We start from the raw sequence: 5,957 nt of genomic DNA, 5'->3' as shown, positions 1-5,957 counted from the left end.
TATTAAATTTATGGTCCAAAAAAATATGTGTACTAAAAAAATTAACTCATAAAGGTACAAATTAACTTAATCCTCTCAAACTTATAAATTTAGGTCAATCCTTCAAAACTTTATATAGTTAATTAATTAATAATAATAATCTAATTTTAACATCATAGTTAAGCCAAAAACCAAATTTCTATATAAAATCCATTTATTCCTAAAACAAAGATACTTTAACCTTTAAAATTTATGTAGATATACATACTATGCCAATTTGAAGTTGAACATATAACCTTGTGTGATATATCTAAAAAAATATAATTAATAATATAATAATATAATATACAATTTCTTATCAAATTTATAATCAAATAACGTTATAATAATATAATATACCATTTCTGATCAAATTTATAACCAAATAACGCAACAAAATGGGGTTATTTTTTCAGAAATCACATAATTGAATAATAATCTCAATCCACTAATTTGTAAAATAGATACATAATGGAAAAGTTGTGACCTAGAGTGTGACATTCCAATTCAATATCAAATAGAAAACAATGAATACTAGATTGTCCATTCCATTCCTTCCTGGGTTAGCTGGAAATCATGATTCTCCCTCAAAAAATTAGTGTTGTGTTTTCTTAATTCGTAGTATTTAGAATCAACATTTTTTTATCAGCCAAGCAACCACAATGATCATGGATTCCTAACCAAACTTGTGGACCACCAAATGTTGGAAAGTTCCTGGTAGGTAACGAGAGGGGGGAGGAGTAGGGGTATTTAACGGAGTGGCCGCTGGAATATATGACATTGGTTAAAGAAAATAGGTGGATATGGCAGGTTTCGATTCGAATTCTATGTATGGGATATTCTACCTTTTTGGGTTAGTAAAAGAACCATCTACCTAAATACAGATCCAGGTAACAGTTAATTTCTCTCACCTCACTCTGTGTTTTTGTTCATTACAAACTCATTAATGCAGGGTTTTAAACTTTGAATGAAATATATATAATGAAGAAAAAATTCTTGTTTTGTGATTTTTTCACTTATTTCCATTCAACTATTACAAACTCATCAATGGAGGGTTTGAAACTTTTAATTAAATATATATAAAGAAGAAAGAATTCTTGTTTTATGACTTTTTCACCTATTTTCCATTCAGCTACAAGGGGAATGATGTTTGGGGTTTTTAATGGAAAATTATTGAATTTTCTGAACAGGAATTGATGATCAATTAACCCATTCAGATATGAGGGCGATGGATGTTTGGGGCTTATAATGGGAAAATAGTTGAATTGTCTGAACCAAAATCGATGACTAGTTGACCCTTTTGAGGATTAAGATTATGCACATATGATAAAATGTAGACTAAAACCAAGAGGAGAGGCATGGTAGAGAATGGGGGTGACAAAGGGGAGAAATTGGCCTTAGCCTCTGCTATCGGTAATGGACACGAATTAGCTTCAACCATTAGATAGGCATTTTAGCTTGGGAAACCAGAATATCTATTGCATTAGCTCAAATATTTTGTCAAGAGAAAGGAGATTGAAATAGCGGACTTATGTAAAGTTCATTATGAGGAATTCATCAATGTAGTGGATAAGCCCCATGGGGTTTTAGTAGATGAAGATGAGTTAAAGAATGGGATGACCAATGAGAATTACGAGCTTCAACAAGTGGATAAGTCTCTCCTGGCTAAAGTTGGAGAGCTTATAGAAGCTTATGCAATTAAGAAAAACTTAACAGAATCGATCCATTCATCAAAAATATATGCACAGGACATGGAGTTGTCTATGAAATGCAACCAACATGTTATAAATGATAGTTACTACCCCACATTGAAAATTTTAGACTCGATAGAAAGAGATTATTCGCCCAGAATTCTAGCCAAGGTGCTTCAAAAAATGCTAGAAAAGAAGATCCTTGAAATCAAATCCCACATCGATAAAAGAGTGAAAGGGGAATTAAATTAATAGCTGATGAAGATGAGGACTACTGCTAAAGAAATTGGTCAGTTGACAATCGGGCAAGATTCTTCAGCCTAGGAGAGAGAAGAGGATATGCGAGGCCGGCAAAAAGTAGGCAAAGGAACAGAGAAGGTTAGGTGTAAGGGAATGCGTATATGCTATAGACACTAAGGATATGGAAGCTGTTGATTCTATTTTTAAATTTTACACCACTACATTTTATAGGGCACACCATATCCAAACTTGTCCTGTGCTCGAAGACCAGTTCTAGGATTACTACTATACAAATCGTCAGCTGCAACTCAACTCAGATTTGGAAGTCTCGCAAGTGCAACCTTTTCTAGAATCACATCAGTTTTCCTTTGCTCATTTTTTTGCATTTTTCATAGTTGAATATTGTGTCTTAGGGATGGCTAGAGTATTAATCTCCACTCCCTAGGTGGAAATAATGTCAGATACAGTTGTAGCAAAGATGAGCTATATTTTAAAGGATCAGTTTTCGTGTATGCAGGTTGCAAGCTATATTATTCTTATTAAGGATTATGTGAGTCTACTTGGTGTGAACTTGAGAAGATATGGCCACTAGGTGGGTCCTTTTCTTGATATTTTGTACAAGAACAGAGACAAATATCATGAACTTCTTCTCAATGAATGCAGAAAATAGATCAATGATGTCCTTGCTAATAAAAAATACGAGTAGATGGAGATGAAAAAAGAGTACGGGTACAACATGAAATGTGTTGGCATTTCATTTATAGAGATTAGATATCATGTTTGATTTCCCTTACATTACATTGTTTTCTGCTACGATGCCTGATTGTTGTTGCATTGTGAGGTCTTCCATAGATGATTTTGTGAGCTATCGTCCTATGGAGGTCACATGGACTTCTATTAAGTTGTGAAGAAGTATCTAGATAAGCTTTTTATCACTGTTATGAATGAGGATTTACTCAAATTGATCAACATTTCCACGGTATGGTAATCTCAAGCCATGCATATTGCTGCCAATATGACAGTTTTGGAGCAAGCTTGTGACTTTTTTATGCAACATGCTTCCCAATTTTGTGCCATTCCTACATGCGTGGCAGAAAGGCTACATGTTGCATTGTTAGCTCAAATTGTCTTGAGGAACTCTCAAGATGTTGCACATGAAGTGATGTTGGGACTAGTCAAGTCGAAGGTGGATGAGTTTATGTTGGTAACTAACAACATCAATTGGAACCCAGATGGAGTTCCACAAATTGGCAGTGCATATTTAAATGAGGTGGTAATTTACTTGGAGACATTGGTTTCTACAACATAAAAAATATAACCATTGGATGCTTTGGAGAAGGTAGGAAGGGGGGTGTTGAAGCACATATTAGACTGCCTCATGGTGACACTTATGAGGGACAATGCCAAAAGATTCAATATGAATGCTATAATGGGTACTGATAATGATTTAAGAGTGCTAGAGTCCTTTGTCAGGGAGAGATTCCACAACACTTGCTTGAGTGAGCTTCAAGGTGCTACAAGTTTGAAGGATTGCTTGGTAGAAGTGTGACAACGGGTTAATCTTTTATTGCGCAACCAGTCAGAGAAATTCATGAACCTTGTTATAAGGGAGAAACATTACAGTGGTTTGGATTATAGAAAGGTTGTAATGATTTCTGGAAAATTCAGAGATGCATTTGAAAGGCTATTTGGAAGCTTGGAGTGTAAGAGTTTAAAGAAAAATCCTAGAAAAAGGTTCATGGATACATTAGTAAGGAGATTGAAATATTTTAACTAATGGACTCAATGGTATGTTTCAAGTCACTATTGGAAACAGTGGATGTTTAATTTCTATTCATTCTCTCGTGTCATTAGATTCAAGTTTGTTTACATGTTACAGGTTTATAGCAATATGCTTTCTGTTTCTCAGAGAATTTAGGAAAAATACAATTTGTTGTATGGAGTATTTGTCTAGCTACAAAAGTTAAAGGCCCTAGTAAAATCAATAGATTATCCCATGAGACTTAGGTGAATTATATCATTAATAAAATATCCTTTCCAATCTACTATGTAATGTGCAATATTGTTTTTCTCCTTTCCCTATGTGTTCTTACTTCCCGTTTTATATTTTTTTGTCTTACAGGCACAGGAACGTCCTTGATTATGAAAACCCTTTGAATATGGTCCTGAATCAATTTTTGCAGGGTTGATATATAAAGTGCAGTCAGCAAGTATCTTCAGCAATGAAATTGAGCATCAAGAATGCCTTTAATTTGTTAAAATATGTGTAAACTTGGAAAAATTAACCATTTTATGGTTTAAAATGAAAGGAGATGCATAAATACAAAAGATACTCTAGAAACCTTTGACAAAAGAGGAGGCAATGGTTCTTTAATAAGCCTTGACTGGACATGAAATTTGGGATGATTGAAATCTGTATTTGTATTTTTTAGATCGGAAAAGGTGGGGCGATTTTATTGGTAGAACATGGCTATTGAAGCTATATCACTTCCAAGCACAATATTTTAAAATTAGTTAAGTTCTAAACAAAATTGTCGAAGCTTCTCTCTTTAGGAGTGTTTCTTTGCCTAGCCTTACATAATCAACATTATTATTTGTTAGGTATCTTTCAGACTCAGATTCTATTGCATCTTAACATTCTAAGTTTGTATTTAATACCTTGTAATATAATTGGTATTTGAGATAATATAAAAAGGATAGAAAATTAAATTGCTATGATGATGTTGTTATATGTATAAGGTCATGAGTGTCGGCAAAGGGATATAATGACTACCGATACAATCCCATGGACTGTGGTAAATCATCATCCAAATTACAAATATCAAATAGTGTATAAAAAAAATGTCCATTTTTGACACTTGTAGGATAAAATGATGTATGAAAGTGTTATCAAAATGAAGGTTGTGATTTTGAAATTTCTAGGGTAAGGCAGTAGAACCCCATTTGCTATCTAGTCAACACTACTCCCAATATCGCATGTCTTCTTTCCTAGTCTTAAACTATGCATATTTACCTGTATCCTTTTCACTCTTACCCGTCCTTACTTTTCTCCATGCTAAGCAACTTGTGCTTCCCATGTATGCCTTGTTACACCTCTCTTGTCTTTGCCTTCAGGTCCCTATTGCATATATCTCATCCCTATTTAATACTAATAAGTTAAATACCGATACCTCTAGCTCAAGCTCAGGAAACTACCTTTGGAAAATATCATCAAAATATTCTTTCAAGTAGAAGATACTAGTACATGATTGTTTCTTTATATTCCTTGTTTCACTACTCTACTTTACTGTAACCACCTTTCTTTACTCTTTTTTGAGATGGCTCAAGTTATCACTTATTAGCAGGCCTTCCCATGCCACACTCAAAGAGGGTTTTGTGGGTTTATGATAAGAATAGAACACCTCCTTCTCCACTAGGTTTGGATATCCTGGAAGCCCCATTGGAAAATTCACATTGGAAAAGATACTATAATAATTTGTTCCAAGTATTCTTATATGTTTTCATTGCATTTTCCATTACATAAATATTCCCATTTGGATGGTGAATATTTACTTGAAAACCTCATGGTATCCATCAATGTCAACACAGAAGGAAAGTTTATTGTTTACACCAAAATCACATGCTTACTACAGTTAAAAGATTCAGTAGAACCCTGTGATTTTGTGGTTCCAACTTCCTGCTACAACAAGACATGTATAGCTCCTTCATTAATTTCAAATTTCAATTCCATGAATCTATAGTCTAGTTTCATAAATCTCAACTAACTTTATTTTTCCATGGTTCACTATTTTATAGAGATAATTTTCAATCTTCATTAACTCCATTGTTTCACTCAATTGACACTCTTTGATTGAGTTTAAATAGTTATGTGCACTGATCAGCTTTATCATCTTCACAAATAATCCTTTAAACAAATCTTGATTCTCCTCTCTTGCCCCGTGATATTTCTATATCTTTTATACTATTCATTGAGGGGCGATGTCACACTCAAAATTGAAACATAAATGA

At 33.7% G+C, this 5,957-nt stretch overlaps 1 pseudogene; it reads left to right on the top strand.

The window, feature by feature from the left end:
• Positions 1 to 1,349: 1,349 nt before the first annotated feature.
• Positions 1,350 to 3,726, top strand: LOC149151586 (exocyst complex component SEC15A pseudogene; annotated as a pseudogene).
• The last annotated feature ends 2,231 nt before the right edge of the window (positions 3,727 to 5,957 follow it).

Source organism: Pinus tabuliformis, chromosome 9 (assembly GCF_031772625.1).
Source record: "Pinus tabuliformis cultivar Carrire ecotype Pingquan chromosome 9, CPIR1, whole genome shotgun sequence".
Taxonomy (NCBI): Eukaryota; Viridiplantae; Streptophyta; class Pinopsida; order Pinales; family Pinaceae; genus Pinus; species Pinus tabuliformis.
Note: the sequence above shows the minus strand (reverse complement) of the source record. Positions and strands in the feature narration are given on the sequence as shown.